This window comes from Amblyomma mixtum, chromosome 1 (genome assembly GCF_055824585.1).
Source record: "Amblyomma mixtum isolate Tamu chromosome 1, ASM5582458v1, whole genome shotgun sequence".
NCBI classification, from domain to species: Eukaryota; Metazoa; Arthropoda; class Arachnida; order Ixodida; family Ixodidae; genus Amblyomma; species Amblyomma mixtum.
In genome coordinates this window covers 142,295,284-142,322,328 of record NC_143012.1, presented here as the reverse complement: position 1 = coordinate 142,322,328, position 27,045 = coordinate 142,295,284, and the positions used below count along the sequence as shown (strand labels likewise).

General features: G+C 46.8%; 1 pseudogene; it reads left to right on the top strand.

Annotated features, from left to right (window-relative positions):
- The first annotated feature begins 11,842 nt into the window (after positions 1-11,842).
- LOC149367795 (uncharacterized) lies at positions 11,843-20,291 on the top strand (annotated as a pseudogene).
- Positions 20,292-27,045: the final 6,754 nt, after the last annotated feature.

Below are 27,045 nucleotides of genomic sequence, written 5' to 3'. Positions count from 1 at the left end.
AATGCACCGAGGTAATATGTGCCATGCCACCAGTTCGTCCACATACAAAGCAAATACTGTCCCAAAAGGCACTCTGATCAAGCAAAACAAATGCCTTTAAATCATAATTCGGAAAGAACAAGCTGAGTGACCGTAAACATTCAAAGCAGCAGAGTGCACTTCTGTTTGACGCTCAGGCGAACGGCTACATGTTAATGCAGCTTTCCAAGCATCAAGTGAGTAATGAAAAGTGCATTTTTACGGACCTGAATACATTACAGGTGGAGCGAGACCTCCACTCGTTCCATAAGTATCTGTTTCAGGAAACAGAACAAAGCGAGCTCATATCCATAAAGTTCATTGCGCAGACGATAGTGACAAAAATATAGTAATCATACTTGCCTGATTCAAAGTAATTGTATGCCTCAAGTGCCTTATAATTTTCGACGTTCTCGGGGGTGAACTGGCTCGGAGAGTACAGGAGGCACACCACAAGATTTGTCATCTGGAAGTGTGGGCAAAGCCGCTTCGCGTCGTCGCCTTTCTTCCATTCGCCCTCCGGTATGCTGTACGGGTCCGGCAGTTGCGATCCGTGCACGACCAGTTTCTTCACATACCTTGCTCTTTCTTCTTGATTCAAGCCGTCGATATATTCGCCCATCGTAATTTCGTAACAGCGCCGTTGTTCGCTATCACGCGCTTGCTGCCGAGAACCGCTTACAGATGCACTGCTCCGCTTACTTTATATGAGCGCGTTGAAATTGCAACGGAACTGCCTTGCAGGCATAAACAATAATGCTCCTGCACTCAAGCAACACGCACGCATCGAAATGCTCGGAAAATCTGCAGGAAAATGCCCGCACACGACTTTCTTCCACGTGCAGAGTCACTTGTCGCTGGAAGGGCCTGTAGGCAGTCTGCTCTTTCTGCCTACACCCGTTCGCTGCCGACGGCAGCGCCACCTTTGTTTACAAACATGACGCTTGTCTATACGCTAGGGGGTCGAGCAAAGGGACCGTCGAGTCGAGCTGGGCCAGCCCGGCTGCAGGGGGTGGGTTGGCTCTGCCCGATCCGGTTGGAAGGAGCATGTATACGCTGACACATCGGCTTACCGCCTCCTCTCCTGCCTCCTCTCTGGTCTGGCTGGCGCTGCGCAGGAACTCGGAGATATTTTTTCCCGAGTGCGCCGAACACCGCCATGTTGCTTTCCTCCTCTCTGGCTGATTCGGAAAGGCGGTATCCGTGCGTCCCGTGCGTTCTCTGCGGTTTTCCGTGTTTATTGTATGCGGTTGCTTAGCAATAGGAGCCCGATTTGTGTGTACGAAGTGGTACCCAAAAGAAACCGGTCTAAATTTCTTGGTCGGCAAAGCTTCTGCGGTACCGCGTTTTGCCACTAGGAGCGCATAGAACGAACATTCCAGAGTCAGTAAGCCGAGTGCTGTCGTTGAAGGAGATCAGACTAGTTTAGGCAGAGTTTTAGAGTGACGACTGTTTTGTGTGAATGTCGTTTTTGCAATGGCTGATTTTCGTGAACAGCGTGCGCCGGTGAAATTCTGATTTTTGCTCGGAAAAAGTTGAATGGAAACTCTTGAGATATTAAGAAAGACGTACAAGGACGATGCTATGGGGACAACTCAAGTGTTCCTGAATCGAATCCTGAATCGAAGCAACAGTCATGCCAATGGAAAACTTCAAATTCACCTCGCCTCAAGAAAGCTCGTCAGGTGAAACCAAACCTCAAAACAATGCTGATTTGTTTTTTCGACGTGAGAGGAGTCGTCCATTGAGAATTTGTTCCGCAGGGTCAGACAGTTAGCCAGGCTTTCTACTTGGATGTTTTGAAAAGATTGGGCAACAGTGTGCGGTGGAAGCGGCCAGATTTGTGGCGGTCGGGTGACTGGTTTTTCCATCATGGCATGCCCCTGCTCACACAGCCCTGTCTCTATGACAATTTTGGACCAAAAATGGCATGACCCCTATTCCTCAACCCTCATACTCTCCTGACCTTGCCCCGTGCTACTTTCTTTGTTTCCTAGAATGAAAAAATAGGTGAATAGAAAGCGTTTCGCTGATGTTGCTGAGGTGAAGAAAAAAACGACGGAGGCACTGTCAAGCATCACAAAAGATGAATTTAAACAATGTTTTGAAAAATGGAATGAAAGATTCGACAAGCGTATCATTGCAAGTGGGGAATACTTTGAAGGAGATTGAAGGTCTGTGCTTATAATGTGAAAAATAAGTTCAAACAAAATAAGTCCGGTTTCTTTTGGGTACCCCCTCGTATGTGCGATTTAAGCTGAAACAAGGTCTTCGGGAAACCACTGCGCAGTCGTCTGCTGTTCAAACAACTACAGGAAGCGAAGGCGGCTTGAAGCGGAGCAGTGTGAAGAACACCGAGAGCCACGGCGGCAGTGCGGTTGCGGGCTGTTTCAGCTACACATACCTTAGACGCGAGCACCTACTGCTGATGTCGCTAAGATGTGTGTCGTCTGTGAACCTTGCAAAATCAAAACATAAGTAATAATTCGGGGAAATGATGCAGCAGCACTGCGGGTTGCGTGAAACATTTCTGCTATAGCTCTTCTGTAAAATAGCTCTTCTGTAAAATTTTTGCGCACGCTTGTTTGTTTTTCATCCGTCCCCCCCCCCCCCCCCCTATGTCCCTATGTAATGCCCTGCTGGGCCCTTAGGGTATTCTGAATAAATAAATAACTGCCGACACTGCCGACTGATTATTAGCGACAACGGCACTGTAAACATAGAGTACTTGAAAGCCATGATGCATTGCGCAAATGCCACAGCTGTTTGCTTGCAGTAAATATCCGATAAACCACCAGGACTTAAAAAACTGAAGGCCACAGCTTTGACGACTTGGCTCGACGTCTTGGCTCCTTCTGTTTGCGGCAAGTTCTCTTGTACAAGAAGAACTCGAGAGGCAACGATAGGCCTTACCTTCTCGTCATTCCAGCCAACCTCCGATCTGACGTTCTTTTCGCCTGCCACGATGAGCCCACGTCTGGCCACTTGGGCTTTTCACGTACGCTCGCCAGAGTGCGGAACATGTACTACTGGCCTGGACTTTCTGCTGATGTCAAACGATACGTTAAAAGCTGCCGAGAATGCCAGCGCCGGAAAACGCCACCACTTAAACCGGCGGGTTTTCTCAAGCCCGTTACAGCCCCTCGCGCTCCGTTCGACCAGATCGGCATGGACCTCCTCGGCCCTTTCCGTTTGTCGCAGGGCGGCAATAAGTGGATCATAGTTGCTACCGACTATTTGACTCGCTACGCCGAGACCAAGGCGATCCCTCGTGGCACAGCTTCAGAAGTCGCAGAGTTTTTCATGCACAACATCGTCCTGCGACATGGCGCTCCTTCGCACGTGATTACAGACAGAGGGACGGCGTTTACAGCGCAGCTAATTGACCACATATTTCGGCTGAGCTGCACAACGCACCGCATGACCACGGCCTACCACCCGCAGAGCAATGGCTTGACCGAACGATTAAACAGGACCCTTGCGGAGATGTTGTCCATGTACGTAGATGTCCAACACAAAACTTGGGATGAGGTCCTGCCGTATGTCACCTTTGCCTACAACACCGCCCTGCAGGAAACTACGCGCTTCTCCCCGTTTCGCCTTGTGTACGGACGCGAAGTCCAGAGCATACTTGATGCCATGCTCCCGTGCCCAGAGGATGACCAACTGGCCCCAGACGCCGAACAGTTTGCCCAACGTGCTGAAGAAGCCCGTCAGCTGGCCCGCGTGCACATTGGGCAACAGGAGAGCTCGGATGCGCGCCGTTACAACCTTCGCCACCGACAGGTTGACTACAAACCCGGTGACCAAGTCTGGGTGTGGACTCCTGATCGTCGCCAAGGCTTGTGTGAGAAACTGCTCTGCCGCTATTTCGGCCCTTACAGAGTGGTACGGCGTGTGAGTGAGGTTAACTATGAAGTGGTTCCGGACGGTGCTGCGCAACCGCGACGCCGACAGCCCGACTCTGACATTGTGCACGTTGTGCGGCTTAAGCCGTACTATACACGGTAACGCAACTGTGCTGTTTTCGCGCGCTTCAGTTGCGACACTTTGCTTGTTTTTTTTTGTTTCACCCTTACGTCGACAGCGACAGCGCTCTTTTTTTTTCTTCATAAGGGGGGAATAATGCCACCTAGTATTGCCAGGTGGCGCATACGTAGTAGGGCGACGACGACGAAGTAAGGCTCGCGCCGTGTGCAATCTGTCGCTTTTGTTGCCCCAGCTTGCCTGGCCTATCGTGCCTGCTAATAAAGCCCCCTTCGTCAGCACGTACGCTCAGTGGTCCAGACTGTGGGTTTCTGAGTGGACACAGGCCACACCCACCGCGGGTTCGAGCTTCGCGCGAGCCAAGGGCCCCGATCAGCCGTCACCACACACACACTGGGACACCGATGCGGTGCACTCAACCTCCGCTGGGAGGAGAGCGATTCGCCGCAAAGAAATAGGCCTCCAATCTCACAAAGGAGACGTTTATTCACGTCGTCCTTCAACAGTACACACACACTCAAACGTCACCCCGTCCCGGGGGCGCGCGAGGAGCAAGGCTCTGCTGCGCGCACGAAGCGACTCGAGCAATGCGCGCCGCTAGCACGCCGCTGCAGGAGAATGTCCCCGCGGCAGTGCTGTGATCTCCCTCTCGTGTCGACCGTTGGGCCGGTTGCGAGAGAGAGTGGGCAAACAACGCAAGGTACGCCTGTCGGAGGTCGCTGGGCCCCGCTAGACAGGCTCGAGCCGCTGCAGGTCAGAGGACACGTGCGGGCGAGCTCGAGTATATGCACTCGTCCGAGTGGCAAAGGCCGGCAGGGACAAACAGTAACGTACGCACCTTACGCTGTCTCGGAGGGATCTCTCTCTCTGGGCCCCGCTCGGACGGTCGCGCGGTGCGCGGCCGCCCAGAGCGGGTCCCGGATTCCCGCCAAAAGGCGCCAATGGCAAAGGCCCTTGGGGAGCCGGGGCGGAGCTGTGGCTAAATGACAGTGATTAGTCACCCAGCCGCCTCTCCACCGCCTGAGACGGGAGCAAGGGAAAGAGGAGAAACAACGCGGGAAGCCGGCACAGCCGAGCAACGGCAACGGCGGAAAGCCAGGATTCCCACAAGACAAAGGAGGTGGTATTCCTGGTGAGGAGCGTCAATGGCTCAGCAATCGTGGAAAAGTCCGCAATAAAGCGCCGATAATACGCACAGAGACCCAGGAAGCGCTGGGCAGCTTTCTTGACCTACAACACTTTGCAGGTCAAAATCATGCGCAAAAATCAACACTCGGATAAGGCTGAAAAGCGCGGTGAGTACTCGCTGCCTATATATAGAGTGGCCGAGGCAACAGCGGCGGCGACACGATGTTAAAGCGTTGTTTCTTCATTGTGCAGATCCTTGGATGTGTCGTCGAACCAGTATCGTGGAACTGTGCGCCGAGTGGCGTCATATGCGCGCGCTTCCCCTACGAGTCATCGTTCTACGAGCAGCGCGCGTGGACCTTCGCCCGTGCATCGCCCGACTGCCCTATCGCTGTGTGCGATGGTTATGGCTTGCCAGGGGGATCAGCGGCCTGGCTCCTGCGTGTTCCATGGAACTTTGGCACTTGTGAGCGCACAATTGACATCAGCAGCACCACGACGTCACCGGTCAAGGGTATAAGAACGCCATCTGAGGCTTCGATCGTCAGTGGGCAAGGCAACAGCGGCGGCGACACGATGTTAAAGCGTTGTTTCTTCATTGTGCAGATCCTTGGATGTGTCTTCGAACCAGTATCGTGGAACTGTGCGCCGAGTGACGTCATATGCGCGCGCTTCCCCTACGAGTCATCGTTCTACGAGCAGCGCGCGTGGACCTTCGCCCGTGCATCGCCCGACTGCCCTATCGCTGTGTGCGATGGTTATGGCTTGCCAGGGGGATCAGCGGCCTGGCTCCTGCGTGTTCCATGGAACTTTGGCACTTGTGAGCGCACAATTGACATCAGCAGCACCACGACGTCACCGGTCAAGGGTATAAGAACGCCATCTGAGGCTTCGATCGTCAGTGGGCAAGGCAACAGCGGCGGCGACACGATGTTAAAGCGTTGTTTCTTCATTGTGCAGGTATGTTACCTTGAGAATTCCCGATGCTTGAAATCAGACAATCGATTGTTGCTGCTGTTCCTTTGCCCACAACCCGCGGCTGATTTGTGTTCAAATGTCTTGCACTGTATCAGTCGCCTTTTGTTGAGTGGTGACGTGGAGCTCAATTCAGGCCCCCCTAAACAGAACCCCTCAAAAAAGCCCGGTAACTCATCGAAATTCAATGATCCTAATGACAATCATTCTGTGCGCTCTACGCGCTCGGCAAATGCCACTCAACATTCGGCTGCTGGCTTAAGTTCGCCCGAAACTGCTAATATTGTCACCATGCTTGCGGAAGTTATTGAACGCCAAAAGCAAATGGCCGAAGACCTTAGCAATATTAAGACATTCCAAGCTTCCGTGAACTCACGTTTTGATGTGCTTGAAACCCGTTTGGTTGCTCTTGAGTCGTCTCCATCAAATCAGATGGCTAGCGCCACTTATTCCGACGATTTGCGCTCCATCATTGAAACATTATCTGGAACTGTGGCTCGGCTGGTTGCAAAAAATGATGAACTTGATAACCGCTCACGTCGCAACAACATCATCATACACGGCTTAGACGAAAACCCGGATGAAAATGAGAGTACTTTGCTAGATATGGTTGCCCCGATATTCTCCGATAAACTGCAAATTACGCCCCCCCCCCCCCCCCCCACATTGAGCGATGCCACAGAATCGGTCGAAAGCGAGAAGGGCATCCACGCCCAGTCATTTTTAAGTTGCTGGATTTCCGCGAAAAGTTGTTGGTGATGAAAAATGTCTCGAAACTTAAAGAGTCTGATTACTACATTAGTGGAGATTTTTCCGCCAACGTCCGTGCTATTAGAAAGAGAATTTGGGATGCTTCAGCAGTTTTCCGTAGCCAGGGTTCTGTGGTCAAGCTACGCTATGATCACGCTTTTATTGACAGAGTTCGCTACATTTGGGACGACGTGTCGAATGCTCTTATCAGAGACCCGAGGTTTTCCATTAATCGCATTTGCCGATCATCATCTCGCGATGCCTCTCCTACAGATCAATTTTCTCAGTCACCACGCTCCGCTTCCCCTCATTGACTGCCACATAATTCCGATCGTAACCTTTCAGTTTTGAACTTAAATGCCAGAAGCATAACTAACAAGTTCGCAGACTTCCTATCTTTAATTACTGCACACTCACCTCATGTAGTTGGTATCACAGAAACTTGGTTGCATGACGACATATTAGACTCCGAATTCACGCCTCCTAGCTACGTTGCGGTTCGCACAGACCGACGTCACACTAAAGGTGGTGGCGTTGCGTTGCTTTTTCGGTCTGATCTCAAGTTTTCAATAATGTCACAGCCAGGTGACATAGAATCAGTCTGGTCTAAACTTTATCTAAATAAAACACATGTCGTAATAGGCGTATTCTACCGTCCGCCTAGTTCCTCTGTAAATGAAGTTCAATCTCTTATTCAGTATATTAACGAGCAGCATTTCAATGCGGGCAACCTTATTTGCATGGGTGACTTTAATGCCCCCGGCATCCACTGGCCTACCTTAACGCTGGTAAAAGAAACCCCCATAAATAGAGAACTACTTTCCTTTTCCCTTTCATTTGACCTTATTCAGATTACCAATCAACCTACAAGATGCGACGCTCTGTTAGATTTGATTTTCGTTAGTTCTAACATTGTCAGAAAGGGCTACGAATGTGATGTCATTGAAGGAATTTCCGACCATAAGGCCGTTCTTGCCTCCTTAAATTTTTCTATTACTAAACAGAATTACGTTTTTTCCACATTTCCCGATTTTAATCACGCTGATGACGTTTCAGTAATTGACACCCTAGCTGATGGATTTGAAGAATTCGTTGCACTGAGTTCTGCATGTGATGTCAACACATTGGTGAGCTATTTTGAATCCTTAGTTACAAAATGTATTCAGTGTTTTATTCCTCAGAAAACAAAGAAGAAAAATACGAAAGTTCCCTGGATGACACGAGATATACTTCATCTTACACGGCGTGTACATAGACTTAGGCGTACGAAGCGCTTAGGCAATCAGGCAGCCATGACACGTTTCATCAAAGCGAAAGAAGAGCTTCGATTGAAAATGAACTCCGCTAAGGATTTTTTTTTTCCGAGTACAGCTGCAGGATCTAGTGAAGACTAACCCGCGTAAATTTTGGTCATCTGTTTTTCCACGGGATACGACAGCTACTACAATGAGGGTTAACAATGAATCGACTAACGATCCATTTCATATATCCAATGCATTTAACGAGTACTTCCACTCTGTATTTTCTCGTGACAATAACGTCATCCAACCAGTCACCATTGCTCGTAGTGGCGTGCCAATCAATGATATTAATATCAGTGAAGAAGGTGTTCTGAACCTAATTTTGAAGCTTGACACTAAGAAATCTGCTGGACCTGATGGTATCCCGAACTTGTTTTTGTTACGCCACTCATTATGGACCTGTCGCTACCTAGCTGTCATATTTCGCGAGTCTCTTGCTTCCTGTACAGTTCCTTCATCCTGGAAAATGGCCCAAGTCGTCCCTCTATTCAAAAGTGGTGACAAGCAAACTGTATCCAATTATAGACCATTCTCTTTAACCTCTCATGCATGTAAAATTTTAGAGCACATTATTTACAAACACATCATGGAATACCTCGAATCACATAATTTATTAACAAATGTTCAGCATGGCTTTAGACGCGGTTTCAGCACTTTGACACAACTTAACGAATTTACTCACGACATTTGCAGTAACCTTGATGCAGGCAATCAGATAGACGCAATATTCATTGATTTTTCGAAGGCATTCGATACAGTGATTCACTCAAAACTTATGTATAAACTTGACATGATCCTCAATAACCCCCGCCTTCTCAATTGGATTTCAAGTTTTCTTTCCAACCGTTCTCAATTTGTGTCCTTCAACCGAACTAATTCTAGGGTAGCAGACGTGCCCTCAGGAGTTCCAAAGGGTTCTGTATTGGGCCCATTGCTTTTTTTGATTTTTATAAATGACTTACCTTGTAACATCACCTGTAACCTACGTTTGTATGCTGATGACTGCGTGTTGTATCACAAAATTTCCTGCCTTGATGATCACTTATACCTTCAGAAATCATTTTCAGAATTTAGCTCTTGGTGTGCTACATGGCGAATGACTATTAACATCCGCAAAACCGTTGTTATGACTTTCACTAATAGAACGACACCTTCCATGTTTACTTACACAATTAGCAATACCCCCATCCAGAGTGTGAGTCAACACAAATACCTTCGTCTTATTTTCACACCCAGTATGTCATGGTCCAAACATATAGATTACATAACCTCAAAGGCACTTAAAAAGTTAGGATACCTCCGTCGCACAATAAAAACTGCTCCTAGAGATACGAAACTACTGATGTTTAAATCGCTAATCCGTCCACTACTTGAATACGCCTCCCCTGTATGGAACCCGCACAAACAACGCGAAATTAACCAAATCGAGGCAGTGCAGAAGAAAGCCGTTCGCTTCATATGCCACAGGTTTGGTAGAGATTTTTCGCCTTCCACAGCACTTTCATCACTGGGCCTGCAACCACTCTCATCTCGACGAAGGACTGAGTCTTTAAAATTTTTGTATTGCATTATTAACTCTTTCAGCCGGACCTCTGCAAATGATTACCTAACCCCTGCTATACCATCTAAAACTAGAAGTCACCACAGCCTAAACATCACGCCTTATTTTGCCCGCACGGACACTTTTAAACACAGTTTTTTTTCCGCGTGCAATCGAATATTGGAATTGTTTACCCGGTTCTACTCGCTCTCTTCCTTTAGAGCTGTTTTTAGCGGCTATTGAATAGTTTTTTCGTTTTTCTTGTTTTCACTCGTACTGTTTCGGATGTTTGCCATTGTTGTGCTCCATGTTTTCCTAAACTGTTGTTCACACCCACCCCTGCAATAGCCCAATAGGGCTGCAGTATGTATAAATAAAATAAATAAATAAATAAATTGCAGCGGCGGCCACCCCAGCGACCATGGCGGAGAAATCGGCCAGACGTAAGATGGCGCTGCTGTCGAAAGATGGCCGCGCGCACCTGAAAAAGGTCTATAGAAGCTGAAAGCGTGAGCGAAGCGCTCGACAGCAAACAGCGAAATCAAGACGTATATAAAGAATTGGAGCGGGAGATGCGCGGTATGGGTAATAATTTTACATGGGAACAGCTGCGCACCTGCTGGAAGAACATGAAGAAAAGATTTACGCTTGTAAGTATTGAAAAAGTCGTCCATGTTTGACCTCCCAGGTAAATTTATTCGCGGATTTTAGGAGCTGTTCGGATCGGACCAGTGCTCGCTCAGTCTTGAACGAGACCATTTGCACGTGAGGCTTCGGAAGCGGCGGACGCGAACGTTTTGGCGTTACATCGCCACGGCAAGTACCATGTTGTGCACATTCATCCATGAAACTAAAATCGCCATGAAATACAGCTGATTCAAACATAACATGAAGCTCAACACAGCAGCGGAGACATCCATGGGAAATCAAAGCGAACCGCTGCCGGTCTCGAAGAGACCGCGCACGTGAACGGGCGAACCAACCGACCGGAAAGAGCAGCAGTCGGGAAACGGAACTTTTCGGGTGGACGTTCCTCCTGCTCTAGCATGCGTGTGGTTTGCTTGCTCGACGCTAGGGGAAGCGACGATCTCTACCAGACAGAAAACCGGTTCATATAAACGCGGTGGGGTCGGGCTAGTTAGCCCGACATCTGGCTCTCCCCGACCCGACCCGAAACATCGGGCTCCATGTAAACAAGGCTACAGGGAGAGAATAGCGAGGAAAAGTACGGAGGAAAGCGACCGGCAGAAAAGACAGGAAAGCTTTGTACACAATAGACCTCTCCCGACCTACGTCATCAACGCACGTGTTTCTGGTCCGATGGGCAAAACATGCGCCGCACCGAGAAGGCTCACACCGAGAGAAGAAAGGCTGCGAGGCGTTTCGAATCGGGGAACAAAGGTGGTGGGGGAGCGCTCGGCACCAGAAAAACCGGTTCAGAACTGAAAGCCGATGATTTTGCCCATCGGGGCACACCTTTTTGATGTCACACTCTGGGCGTTCACATGAGCCCGACAAAAGTCGGGTTAAGCAGGCTGTCGGTCCGAGAACCGGTTGTTGGGCTAATGTATACGCTAGGGGGTCGAGCAAAGGGACCGTCGAGCCTAGCTGGGCCAGCCCGACTGCAGGGGGTGGGTTGGCTCTGCCCGACCCGGTTGGAAAGAGCGCGTATACGCTGCCGCATCGGCTTAGCGCCTCCTCTCTTTCCTCCTCTCTGGTCTGGCTCGCGCTGCGCAGGAACTCGGGAGATATTTTTTCCGGTCACGTATTGAGGCAAAAATGGCAGCAAGTACGAGCACCATGACGAGTACGAGCGCGCGCGCGGCATGGAGCGAAGATTCTCTTTGATGTTTCTTGGCGCTTATAGAAGCCAAAAACGTGAGCGAAGCTCTCGACAGCAAGCGCCAGCGAAACCAAGAAGTGTATAAAGAATTGGAGCGGGAGATGCGCGGTATGGATTATAACTTTACATGGGAACAGCTGCGCACCTGCTGGAAGAACATGAAGAAAAGATTTACGCTTGTAAGTATTGAAAAAGTCGTCCATGTCTGACCTCCCAGGTAAATTTATTCGTGGATTTTAGGAGCTGTTGGAACAGAACAAGAGCGGAGCGTCCCCATCAGCATCGAAGTGGTTCGCCTGCATGAGTGACTTGTTAAGTCACAGGCCACTCGTTCAGGCACGTGTGTACGGTGTTGACTCCGCTGCAGTGGCCGACATCGACGTTGACAGCGTCCAAGATGGTAAGTAGATTCAGTGCATGTCAGCACTCGTGTCATGCGGCCCCCTGAGGTCAATTTTTTGTTAGCTGGTTTTGTAAACGACGGTGACATACTTTTTTGTGGTATTGTATCACAGCGAGCTAGGGAGGAGAATGCTGTCGGAAACTAAAAAAAAAAAAACATGGGACGGGCCCGCTGACCACGCCCTCCCGGAGACAGGTCGCTTGCTAGACCCACATACGAAAAGTCGTGGTCACTTTATTTTCTGAGTTTGTAAGATTAGGTAATTAAAATAAGTTGTTGAAGTTTAGCCCGATGTCCACCTTAAAGACCTGAAACCAAAGGCGTTTTTCTACAAAGAACTAACAAAGTTTTTGTCGAGGCAACCGCGTTGAATTACCTACAGCTTGCGCTAAATCGCACCTGAAAGAGGGAAAGCAATACTTGCTGAAAATGTATATCACTGTGCGTAACAGGGAAAACGACCCCTCAGAGGATAGTGTTAGCGTATGGGAATGCTTATTACAGTACCGCGTACATTATGTAATAAGAGCAATAAAGAAATACAGAGGACGTTTGAATTCAGCTACTGTAAAGCTGTTTGTAAAGGTTTTGGAAACTTTTGCGAGTGCGCGAAGGGAATCAATTGCAATAAAAAGGTGTTCATGTATTTTATTTCACTGTCCTGCTGCTGCGCAGAAATCAGACAACCACAAAGTTTATTCACTAATCAGGCCAAAGTCTGTGGAAGAATGTGTTTGTGACATGCCAAATGCAGAACTACTAAAGGTTCTCAAAGAGTTTAAGCAAGAAGTTCGCGACTTGCTTAAAAGTGACTTGCAGGAACAATTTACTGACTTGCGTACCTCTCTCCAAAGAGAACTTCGAAAAGAGCATCGCGACCTGAAGCAGAGCCTTGAATTCCTCAATAAACAATATGAGGAAATGGTAACGAAGTGCACACGACTCGAGGTAGAAAATAATGAACTTAAGGCTCAGAATGAAATTCTAGTGGCTGAGCAAGAGGAGCTTAAAACACTTGCTGTTCAAAATGAGAAGAGAACAACTGCCCTTGAGCAGTATTCACGTAAAAAAAACATTGAACTGAAAAATGTCCCCAACTCTTCCGACGAAAAGCTAACAGAAGTCCTTGCAAAACTTGGTGAAGCTGTAGGCGAGCCGATAGAAGAAAGCGACATCGATATTTGTCATCGTGTTCCTGCCAGAGATACCCCTTTCCCACACATTGTTATACAATTCCACAACCGGTCTAAACGGGATGCTGTGTTGGAAAAGGCGCGGAAAATGCGTCTATCAGCTACCGACGTCGGCCTTTCAGAAACAACGCCCATCTACGTAAACGAGCATCTCTGTCCGCAGTTAAAAAAGCTGCTCGGTATGACAGTGGCAAGGAAAAAAGAGATGAGCTGGCTGTACGCGTGGACGAAAGGCGGAAAAATATTTGCCCGTAAAACCGATAAATCCGGAGTTCTTCAGATAACGAGCAGCAGTGACCTTGAAAAGATTGTTTAGCACGCTTAGTCGTATACCAGATGGCACCACAAGTATCAACCTTGCCGCTCTTTCCAGAGAAGTACAACATTTCTTGCTTACATATAAATGCTCAGTCAGCCAGAAACAAAGAAAACGAAATAACAACACTTTTTGACGGTTTTGAGTTTGAAGCAGTGATGATAACAGAAACTTGGTACCGGGATGACTCGGAAGTGCTTCGTGTGCACGGCTATCGAACCTACCACTTGAATCGAAGTGGTAAGACAGGCGGCGGCGTAATGTTATTAGTGAAAGATACATTTGTATGCGACATTGTTGACATTTTTTCTGTAATAACTGATGATTATGAAATACTAACTTTGCAATGTAATATGACCATTTTTTCTGTGGCATACCGTCCGCCCAAAGGTAGTAATAGAGCTTTTCTTTCATTTCTCGACACTTTCTTAGGTTGGATCAACGAAAACGACTACAAACTAATTCTAGGTGGAGACTTGAACATTGACCTCCTACACTCGTCCCCACAAAGTGAAGAATTGTGCTGCACTTTAGAAACTAATGCTTTTATTAATCTCATAGAACAACCAACTCGTATAGAGCGGGATACATCTACACTCATTGACATTTTTATCACCAATGCTACAAATGTGCCCATCAGTTCAGGTGTTCTTCAAACACACATTAGTGACCATTTACCTATATATTTAGTGCTTAGTCATAAAAAGTTCCAATTAAAAGACGCGAGACCGACTGTAAGTACATTCCGGCAGATAAATGAAGATACCTTGGGGTCTTTTTATAATTTAGTTTTAGGGATATCATGGGAGAGTGTTCTTTCAAGCGCTGATGCGGAGGAGGCTTATAACATCTTCATAGACAAATTTATAAAGGTATATAATGATTGCTCTCCCTTCAAAACTCGTAAGCGACCACGCAAAGCACGCAAACCTTGGATTACAGCTGATTGTGTCAAAGCTATAAAGCTGAAAAATGTTCTTTATCAAAAGTTTTTAAAATCCAGAAACAAAAACGATTAAGGTGACTTCAAAAATCACAGAAACAGGACAAACAGCCTATTACGGAGAATTAAAAAAGAGTACTTTGAAAACCTTTTCATGCAGGACACGAAGCAAACTCCGGAAATAATTTGGAAAAGATTAAACACACTCCTAAATCGACACACTGGTGCAATTGATAGCCCGATGGAGATATGTATGAATGGCACAACTCTTGCAGGAGAAGAATTAGCTAAAGCTTTCAATGATTTTTTCACATCTGTGGGAAATAGTCATCATGACCCAAGCTGCATGAACTTTATGCACCAACCAACAGAAGAGACTGCATTTTTATTCCCAGTAACTGCAGATGAGGTTGTGTCTACAATCTCATCTCTAAACAATACTACCAGTACTGATGTAGATAGTTTGGAGATTCCGCCACTTAAACATGTTGCTACTATTATAAACCCTGTTTTAGAGTACATCATTAATCAAATATTTTCATGCGGCCAATTTCCTCGCCGGCTCCAAGTGGCCAAAGTTACTGCCTTATTTAAAGGTGGTGAGAAATGTAACATGTCTAACTACAGGCCAATTTCAATACTCCCTGTAATCTCCAAGGACGTTGAGAAGCTAATACACGTACGAATGAGCTCATTTTTAACAAAACATCAGATTATGACACCGTATCAGTTTGGGTTCACCAAAAAACGCTCTACAGAAAGCGCCTTGCTAGTGCAAAAAGAAATCATTCTTAACGCCTTTGAACACCAATTGTATTCACTTGGAATTTTCATAGACTATTCAAAGGCATTTGACAAAATAAATCACGTTACACTATTAACAAAATTGGAATATTATGGTTTCAGAGGCTGTTTCCTTTCTCTTATTAAATCCTACCTACAATACCGCCAACAAAGGGTGCACATAAATAACTCTTGCTCCAGCTTCAAACCATTGCTACATGGCGTTCCGCAGGGAAGTATTCTCGGGCCACTACTTTTCAACCTATATATTAATGACCTTGTTAACATAGATTTAAATACATCATTTATTATTTATGCCGATGACACAAGCTTATTTTTCTCCCATCACAGTTTACACCCGCTTGTAAAGAAAGCGAATGCAGTGCTTGATGTATTGAACACTTGGTGTCTAAATAATTCCTTAACTATAAACGTCTCGAAGACAAAATCAGTTCTTTTTCGCCCTAAAAATAAACCAGTTAATTGAAATATTGTCCTGCAACTTGGTCTTTCAGTCATAGAGGTGGTACCAGTAATAAAAACCTTAGGTGTCCTCTTTCATGAGAATGTGCAGTGGAACGCACATACGGACCTCGCTCACTCCAAACTATCCCGAATAGTTGGTATTCTTGCACGTTTTCGTAACTTTCTTCCTAAGCACATTACATTACTTTTGTATAACTCCCTTTTCACATCCACATTATCGTATTGCTACTTAATATGGGGCACTAAAACGTACACAAACTTGTCCAAAATCTATGGACTGCAGAAAAAAGCTGTAAGAATTATTTCAAATGAACCCAATGACGCCCACACAAAACCTCTTTTTGATGACCTTAGATTACAACCATTACCGAACCTGATCAATGCACTTCTGTTAAAACGTCATCATGCCTTTCATCTAAATAATGACCCTTTCCTTGAAAACCTTGCGACCCTGTCTCCATTTGCGAAAGCATATAGCACACGAAGCAGTCAGACATGGAAGATTCCTCACACCCGTACTAACTATGGCCGCCAAATGCTGATGTACACACTACCACACGCTCTTAACTCTTCTGATAACACCTCCAAGTGATCTATAAATCAGTGTATGTGTAATTACTCAAGACATTAACACTTACAATTATGAACCCGCAATGTTAGCCCTATCACTTAACGTGCTTTTATGATTATGTAAAGCCGTCGCCACATATATATTGCTTTTTTTTATATCGCTATCACTTTTTGTCCACTGCTGTATTGCTCTGTGAACGGGGTGGTAGCCTTTGTCAAGCCGTTACAGGCTTTTTGCTAGCACCCCGTTTTATCACGAGTTCTGTAACATCATTGTTGATGCTAAATAAATTTGAATTTGAATCTCCATGGGTAATATACATTTTTATGTGTGCTGGTAGACAATAAAAAATATATTGAATTATTTTCAATGGGGCTTCCGATTGACATTACCAGTGCATGAATTAGAAAACTGTTTTAGATACACCAATAAAGCAGCCTTTCAAAAATAAAGCTGTCCGGATATAATACTGGATAAAATGGGTGCCTAAATACCCGCGTGTTTGCAGGAGGTATACAGAGATCTGGAATGTGAACAGTTAGGAACAAGAGTTAATGCAAAATTCCCTAGTAATGTGCAATTCACTGACGACATTGCCTTGCTAAGCAACTCAGCGGACGAGACCAATGGGTCTTAAAATTAATATGAAGAAAACTAATGTTCAACAGCCTTGTGAACACCTGTAGGGGCCGATGAGTCAGCATGAGGCGTGTTAGACGGTCTGAAGGGGAGGGGGGGGGGGGTAGGAAGGGTGACTGGTTACAGGCAGCTACACGGGGGCGCCGGATTGTCGGACAACGTCGGAAGCCGTTGAGGAGACAGGCGCCATGGCCAGGGGTCAGCGGTTCGTCAGGTCCATTACTCTTGTAAAACTTCGACCCGTCACCGTCCCTTCAGGAAGCCGCCGGCAGCAGAGGGGCGCAACGAATACCCCCCTCATATTGGGGCTATTCCGGCTTACCGCTGAGTTCTAAGCGCCTGAACCGCAGGAGGGGTCATAATTGAAGGTGTTCTGGGAAGGCACCCGATTGACCCGTGCAAAAAGAGCCTCCGGGGTCCGTCTAGTCTTTTTTTTACCTTGAGAGAGGGTTTTTCCATGCACTGTCAAAGCTGTAGGGCGGAACGCGCGATTCATAGAGCCAAACGATTTTGTGGAGATCGCTCTGTGCATCGTATTTTGTGAATCACTTGGTGACTTTTTTGGATTTTGTGTTTTGAGAAGTTATTACTGTTGAAATTGAAGGGGGTAGTACGCAGAAAGAAGCCTCTCGTGTTCAGGCTTGCTGCTACTGCATGCTTCCTAAGGACTCCTGAGAGTTTAAAACCGAACCCGGGAGCCCAGTCCGTCGTTCTGGGCTATTGTTTTAGATGCTCTGCGTTTTCGGCTAAGCCCACGAGGGAAGATTTCTCTTTTAGCCAGTTCCATCTTACCTGCCACTCTGTTTAATATGGTGTGCGTTTTATAAATCGCTTGTATATAATCTAAAACTTATTTTTCTCGTTACCTGCCGTTGTTGCAAGTCGTCATTGCACCATCACCGACGGGGCACCTTAGGTGCAAGGAGCCTTCAAGCCAGCAAACCGTCTCTGACGGCGCACCTCTGGTGCAGAGCAAAGAAGCATCGAAACTTTACTACAGCTGCTCACAACTGGTAGCGAGGTGCTGGAAGTGGTAAAGTAATATGTCTACCTAAGGCAGGTAGTGACCGCTAATCCAGATAACGAGAGAAAAATATCTGGCAGATTAAGAATGAGGTAGAGCGCATATGGCAGGTTCTCTCAGACTGTGGATGGCAGTTTGCCAATATCCCTCAAGAGAAAAGTGTACAACAGCTGTATCTTATCGGTACTCACCTACGGGGCGTAAACGTGGAGGCTAAGGGAAAAGTTTCAGCTTAAGTTAAGGACAACGCAGCGAGCTATGGCAAAGAAAAATGATAGGTGTAACGTAAAGAGACCGGAAGCGGGCAGAATGGGTGAAGGAACAAACGCTGGTTAATGACATCCTAGTCGCAATCAAGAGGAAGAAATGGGGTTGGGCAGGGCATGTAATGCGAAGGCAAGATAACCGCGGAGTGGAAAACGAGAGGAGGCAAGTGTAGCAGGGGTTGACAGAAAGTTTAGGTGGGAGGATGAGATTAAGAAGTTTGCGGAGACAACGTGGCCGCGGCAAGCACATTACCTGTTTAATGTAGGAATGTGACGCAGGGACCTTTTCCCAGCAATGGGCATAGTCAGACTGATGATGGTGATGTTGATCAAAAGGGATGGTGTCGTTTCAGGTGTCTGTAACAATGACACACCAGGCTCACAGAGAGATGAAGAGGACACTGACAGCTTTGCAGATCTAAATGCATGTAAGTTTATTGAACTTCAACTTGTGGATTTCGATTAAAAGAAAAAAAATTCAGAGGGGCACTTTGACGCCACGCCCATTTCGACCAATTTAAAAGCGTGACATTTCTGTGGACGACTCCTGCTTACAGCGATGAGACATTAAAGGCTTCCGCCTTAAAATTGAGCTTCATGGTGAAACTTTAACTAAATTGCCTTTTTGGATCTGTATGCATGGTAACTTGAATGCGAGTTTACAGAATTTTCTGTACATGGAGTCGAAACGCAAAGGCGCCCGTGTGCTGCGCGATGTCAGTGCACGTTAAAGATCCCCAGGTGGTCGAAATTATCAGCCTCCCCTACTACAATCCCATCAAGAGTGAGGTACAACAGGCGGACGTGATTCTACGCAAAGCCTACAAAACCGCACTCCACCTTCCTCACAGCACTTCAACCGAAAAGCTCCTAGCCCTAGGACTACACAACACTTTCGATGAATTGAGAGAGGCACATCTAGTCTCCCAACTGCGCAGACTACAACAGAGCCCGTCTGGCAGGGAGCTCCTAAAGAAACTGGGCCACGCCGATCAAATTCAAGAAATACAGAGGACAGAAACAATTCCGGACGAATATCGCAACACACTAAAAGTAACGCCAGTACCCCGGAACATGGATCCCAACCTACACAAAGCACGCAGAGAGGCAAGGGCTGAATACCTACAAAAGACATTAGCACCCCAAGAAACGACGGTATACGTGGACGCAGCCACATACACCAGAACAGCGGGGCAGCACAACAGCAATGCGGTAACAACGGTGATTGACTCAACCCTACGCGAGATCACCAGCGCATCACTACAAGACTGTACGATAGTCGAGGCTGAGGAAGCGGCCGTCGCTCTAGCGGCAGCGGAGGGCTATCGGTCGAAACGGTCTCTAAAAATCCTCACAGACTCACAAACAGCATGCCGCAACTACCTACGCGGCCTACTATACATAGCCTACTATACAAATATAGAGCGCAATTCATGTAGCACGAAGCATGTTGGGTGAAACCCCAAGAGTGACTTTGCTAAAAGTGCGCATTCTTGTTCAGTGCACGCATTTGCATTGAAGTTTTATTGTGGTAAAGGAGTTACAAAATACGAATAGCCTTGCTTCAAAACTTTGCGCGAGAACATTAAAGGAGAAGAGCTACACTTTCAGAACAGCCCTCCTTTACCCGTGGTGTCATATAAAGGACGCTTTGCCTTTTCAGCTGGGAGCTCATCCACGTCAGCACCACCAGCCAAACGCCGTCGAACAAGAGAAAATCAATTTGAAGATCTCCTCACAGCAATGCAAAAAAACATGACTTCACGGGAGCAGCGAAAGGAACTTCAATTCCAGAGAGAACAAGACTTCTTGAAACAGGAGCAAGAGACAATGAAGGGGTTCCTAGAAGGAATTAGTAATTCTTTTTTGCAAGGAACTCAAGCTCTCATGACACAGTTTTTTTCTCACCAACAAGCCTTGCTTAGCGCCCTGCAGCCACAGACACCAACGGTTCCATTCACACTGTCACATAGACACACTGCTACACATTATCCCCATACCCCCCTCCCTAACAGCAACAACAGTACATGCCCAGAGCTCAGCAGCAGGAACGCCACATGCCAACACACCAAGAGCAAATGCACATGCGGGAAACACAGGTGGGCAACATAGCTATGCCACATAACTTGACACAGGGAAACAGAACAGAGGTCCCCAAGAGCACTACACCACAGCAACGCCGCACTTCTCTTTCAAATGTGCGACAAAGTCAGGTGTCTGAAAATGGGCACGAAACACAGTGGCCAGACACGATGCGCGCGTCGACACCGCAGCAGCGAGCATACAACAGTCATACACCATACAATCTGTGGCCCTCTTTGATGTTCCTTCTCAGTGCAATCAGTGATATATGCGCATTTTTGTTACAATTTAATAAAGTTCTGCTTCTTCAATTGACATTTGAATGAGCCTCATGTTTCATCGAAATGAGCTTGTACGCAGCGGAAAATTTTTCGCTAAATATTCCTTCAGGCACTCTCTCAGTTCACACTGCAATGCTGTGCATGGTCTGCTTGTAGGCTGCTGCAAGTCAATGTTCGCATCTGAGGCTATATGGGACCACAGTTCGCTGTACTCCTCCGACCGCATTTCGCAGAAGTTATGGAAGACACATGCTGTAAGAGCAACTGTAGGCACGAACTTGTAGAATATATCTGTCCGCTTGAGCAAGATGCGCCAGCGTCCTTTCAGCCTTCCAAATGCTTGTTCGACACAGTTTCGTGCACTGCTCTGGTACGCGTTGAATGACTCTTGTTCACTTGTGAGTTTGCCTGCGTAGGTTTTAAGAAGCCACGGTAAGTGTGGATACGCTGGGTCTGCCAATAACATGAAGCGGAATGTTTTCCCTTCAAATTCCCGGTGGCCCTGGGGCAGGAGGTATTCGCTCCTCTTATAAATCTCCATCATTTTCAGTGCCGTCGAATCATGGGCAGAACCGGAAGCTCGGCATGATGCGTTGAGAAACCTGCATACGCAAATGCATGCACGTATTAGCAACGGAGTCAAACACTTCCCTGGTAAGGACTCTTAATAAGCGCAAACTGTTGGGCTAATAGGTGTGCGATCATTTTAAGGAACACTGCGCAAAAGCGCAAAAGAGATAGGAGGTAGGAGAGAAAACAGACCAGCACTTGACTGAGTTTTCTTGTCCTGTCTGTTTTGCGCAGTTTTCCTTAAAACTGTTACAACTTCATTAACAGTTAAGATTTCGCCGTTCTTTTGCCTGAAGCAGAAAACAGTGATCCAATTCAGAAACCTAGACTCTTTTGTATGAAATCCAAGAGTGGTTCTGCATATTTCAGGCAGTAATAATAGGCTGCATACTTCATATATTAGAGATATGCTAAGCTTATTTATCGTTTTACGCTGCACACCTTTTCTGGAAAACATACAATAATTAGAAAGAAAATGCATTACGGACAGATGAAATATGCCCCTTGCACGTAAAAGATTGCATACAGGAATTTGTGGTAGTCATGAGCAGTTACACAACCCTGTTGTTCAGAACTATTACTGACATCTTTGCCTTTTAATCATACACTCCTGAACACATGTTTAATGCGACAAATTAATCGAGGAAGCTGAAAGAAGTAAGTGCACTTACAGTCCACGGTCGTCCACCACCGCTTGCATGTTGTACGAGGCCCACTGCTTGCGGTTGATGAAATCTCGGTAACCATCCTTCGGCGCAGTTATAGGAATGTGGGTACCATCAATAGCTCCGAACAATTGTGCCAGGTGGCATTTCTCTTCAAATCGTCTGGCTATTTCCGTAGCTTCTTGTGGTGATGGTAGCTTTACGTACTTATCTTTGACGTTTGCTGCGACCGTGAGGCAGAAAAAGTACACAAACATTTTCACGGTGCTTTTGTGGACGCCAAATTGGTTTCCAACCACCCAGTACTCGAAGCAGCTTGCAAGCTTGTAGAGGCTCATTGCAATCCTTTTGTCCACTGGAATTGGAGTCCTCACAAAACACTCCGCAGGTGACATGTACGGCCGCAGCAATGCGACAAGCGCACAAAAGCTCCACCGCGACATTCGGGAGTTCTCTCGCCAGTCCTTGTCGTCAAAGTTTTCGCTTACTGTTCTGTCCCACCAATCTGTGGACCGTTTTTTTGTCCACAACCTTCGCTTCTTCTCCTGGGGTGCCATGCAGTCAAGCCCTGCGAGAAGATGTTCAGTAAAAATGCAGATCTGCCACATCCGCATCCGGACATATAATGGGGAAAAAAGAATGAAGAGAGCAGACATTTTTCCTCACTAATAATCCGAGAGATTTCAGTTTCTTCAGTGGCATATTTATCAGGATGCGGAATGAACGAGACCATCAACGTACAAACTATGAATTCGTGCTGCAGTTCACTCTTTAGCAGTGTTCCATGGCGCTTTCCAGAGCGACACATGACACCGTGTCCTAACCCTTGATTTGTATCAGGCATTTATACTATGTAGGAACAAGGAAATGCAATACTAACCGAACATGACGGCGACTTCTTCATCGGACCAGTCGTCGCTCAGTCTTGAACGAGACCATTCTGACGTGAGACTTCGGAAGCGAACGTTTTGACGGTACATCGCCACGGCAAGCACCAAGTTGTGCACATTCATCCATGACACTAAAATGGCCATGAAATAGAGCTGATTCAAACATAACATGAAGCTCAACACAGCAGCGGAGACAGCCATTGTAAATCAAAGCGAACCGTTGCCGACTTCGAAGAGGGCGCGCACGCGAACGGGCGAACCAACCGACCGGAAAGAGCAGCAGTCGGGAAAGGGAACTTTTCGTTCGGGTGTTCCTCCTCTAGCATCCGTGTGGTTTCCTTGCTCGCCGCTAGGGGTAGCGACGATCTCTGCCCGACAGAAAACCGGTTCATGTAAACGCGGTGGGGTCGGTCTGGTTAGCCCGACATCTGGCGCGCCCCGACCCGACCCGCAACGTCGGGCGCTCCATGTAGAAGAGGCTACTGTTTCCATCAGGGAGAGGTCTATTCCCAAAATACAAAAAAAAAGTGTCAAGTTCGCGCCGCTCGCAAGCTAGTGCCTAAGCATTGTTGTATACATTTACAACACGCGTGAATTCACTGCATATTCAAGGCCGCGTGCACGTAGCGTCCTGTCGTTAATGGACAGCGCGAGCGGCGCATTGCGCAAGTGGCCCGGTTGGAGCACATAGCTGCCGCCTTAAAGCGGAAACAGAGCCAGTTTGAAACGTCGTGTTATCCTACAAGAACTTATTTGGCTGGCGTTTACTTCTCAATTAAATGGAAATTATAATCATAAAATTTAAATTGGATTTGCCTGTGGGTTGCAGCTTTGGGAAGAGGCGTAGCTTCCTGCACAGCAAATGACAAAATCTGTCAGAATAGCTCGCAACATGCCGTTCTATGAACTCTTCGTTATCGCTTCATAGTTTGCACACACTTTTGACAAGAACGCGGAAATTAGCAGCGATTACGTCAATGGCAAAGCCCTTAGCGACGGCGAATGATCGAATATTTGGAGGCACTTTAACTACCTAGAAGAAATGCTGTTAATTACCACACTACGAATTGTTACACTGGACAAATTGCCTAACGCGCACAATCAGGTAGTGAAACAGGCACGAAACGGAGCACCAGGTTCCTTGCATAGAATCCTGCAGTACTTGCAACATACAAGTTTATGGGCATCTATATATGTACAGATGACAGGAGTACAGCAAGAAGCAAACGAATTCAGCTTGATTGGGCTTGTACCCTTACAGAAATAGCTTTATATTCAATAAAGAGACTACAGAGGCACACTGACTTCAACGTATTCGTGCTGCATTTTGACCACATCGCCTAAACTTTAGAAGAGCTGACCGCTATTGAGCTTTAAGATGTAGCGATTAATGCGCTAATACCTAAGTTTTGTGGCTTTGTATTGTTAGTGCGCACGCAATTCCACTATCACTCATCCTCAAGTAGCCACTGTATGCGTTTGCAACAGTAAATGTATCTGTAGAGCTCCATAGTTTCCTTATAATCCTCTCTAATACCCATACATGGCGAGCGCTTTCTTGTAGCGGCCCATGTTTGTGTGCCTACATCCGATGGGGACACTTTTAATAAAAGCGCGCATTCACAAGGCATGACTTGATCTCCCTAAAGCAAGCAAAAAAAGCGTAGACGTGCGCCTAGCCAAACGGACCGAGAGAGGGCGCCACACGTTTCTTGCCGATATATTGTAAATCAGGGTTCATGCTTTACGTGCTAAATATGGAAAGAAGGCTAGAAGAAAGTAATCTAGGTTATAATCCGTCGTACAGATTAGGCGGAAATGTAGTTGAGCAGCGACTCCCGGGTTTAATGTATGCGGACTATATTGTACTGTTAGCAGATAGCCAGGAAGATTTACAAACTTTGGTTAATTGCTGTGGAGACGAAGGAGACGTTCTAGGATTCAGTTTTAGCAGAAACTAAATCAGGTGTGATAGTTTTTAACGATACAACTGACCAGGTGCTTACAATACAAGGCCACGAAATACCCAAAGGGGCCGCATACAAATACCTCGGGATATGGCTAAACGAAGGACAGATATACACGGAAAAGCATGAACAGGCTCTTAGGGCAAAAGGACGAAGAGACGCCGGGATAATGAAACATAGGGCATTATGGGGGTACAACAAATATGAAGTACTAAGAGGTATTTGGAAAGGAATAATGGTGCCGGGACTTACTTTCGGCAATGCGGTTCTGTGCTTAAGGGCAGAAGTTCAGTCGAGATTAGACGTAAATCAGAGAGCTGTTGGAAGATTAGCACTAGGTGCCCACGGCAAAACAACAAACGAGGCAGTACAAGGGGATATGGGCTGGGCATCGTTCGAAGCACGGGAAGCTAAGAGTAAAATACTATATGAAGAACGCCTGAGGAAATTGGACGATAACAGGTGGGCAGCTAAGGTATTTAAATATTTATACAGAAAGAGCGTTGACTCACAGTGGCGGAAAAGAACTAGAAAACTAACCAGTAAGTATGCAGGTCATGAGGACGGAGAAAGAAAGAGCATTAAACGACAGGTTAAAAACGCGGAAGTTAAAAATTGGATGAATTCAATGGAAAAGAAACATAGTGTAGAACTATATCGATGCTGGAAAAGGCAGATCAGGAAAGAATTTTTCTATGATAACTCAAGAGGCAGTGCCCTACTTTTTGAAGCTAGGTCAGGGTGTCTTAGAACGCGCAGCTACGAAAAGAAATTTAACGAAGATGACACATGTGCAGTGTGTGGTAGATCTGTGGAAACAATTGAACACCTCATAATCAAATGTGACGGTATCCATCCGGATGTCGATGCAGGCGCAGTCACTCTTCCTGAGGCCCTAGGGTTTAAAGATAACAATGGTCATGTAAATAAATCTGCAGTGGAAGTCAGCAAAAAGCGATTGGAGGATTGGTGGCTGAAAAGCAGAGATGTGGCATAAGGTTAGAATTGTAGGAAACCGTAGGTAAAGATGGTGGCGATTCTTAATGAGAATTGCCAACACATTAAACAAAAAAAAAATAAAGAAAAGCTGAGCATGGTGGCATTTGCCACCACCCCGTTTCAAAGGGGGCGCTCCCATCCATCCATCCATCCATCCATCCATCCATCCATCCATCCATCCATCCATCCATCCATCCATCCATCCATCCATCCATCCATCCATCCATCCATCCATCCATCCATCCATCCATCCATCCATCCATCCATCCATCCATCCATCCATCCATCCATCCATCCATCCATCCATCCATCCATCCATCCATCCATCCATCCATCCATCCATCCATCCATCCATCCATCCATCCATCCATCCATCCATCCATCCATCCATCCATCCATCCATCCATCCATCCATCCATCCATCCATCCATCCATCCATCCATCCATCCATCCATCCATCCATCCATCCATCCATCCATCCATCCATCCATCCATCCATCCATCCATCCATCCATCCATCCATCCATCCATCCATCCATCCATCCATCCATCCATCCATCCATCCATCCATCCATCCATCCATCCATCCATCCATCCATCCATCCATCCATCCATCCATCCATCCATCCATCCATCCATCCATCCATCCATCCATCCATCCATCCATCCATCCATCCATCCATCCATCCATCCATCCATCCATCCATCCATCCATCCATCCATCCATCCATCCATCCATCCATCCATCCATCCATCCATCCATCCATCCATCCATCCATCCATCCATCCATCCATCCATCCATCCATCCATCCATCCATCCATCCATCCATCCATCCATCCATCCATCCATCCATCCATCCATCCATCCATCCATCCATCCATCCATCCATCCATCCATCCATCCATCCATCCATCCATCCATCCATCCATCCATCCATCCATCCATCCATCCATCCATCCATCCATCCATCCATCCATCCATCCATCCATCCATCCATCCATCCATCCATCCATCCATCCATCCATCCATCCATCCATCCATCCATCCATCCATCCATCCATCCATCCATCCATCCATCCATCCATCCATCCATCCATCCATCCATCCATCCATCCATCCATCCATCCATCCATCCATCCATCCATCCATCCATCCATCCATCCATCCATCCATCCATCCATCCATCCATCCATCCATCCATCCATCCATCCATCCATCCATCCATCCATCCATCCATCCATCCATCCATCCATCCATCCATCCATCCATCCATCCATCCATCCATCCATCCATCCATCCATCCATCCATCCATCCATCCATCCATCCATCCATCCATCCATCCATCCATCCATCCATCCATCCATCCATCCATCCATCCATCCATCCATCCATCCATCCATCCATCCATCCATCCATCCATCC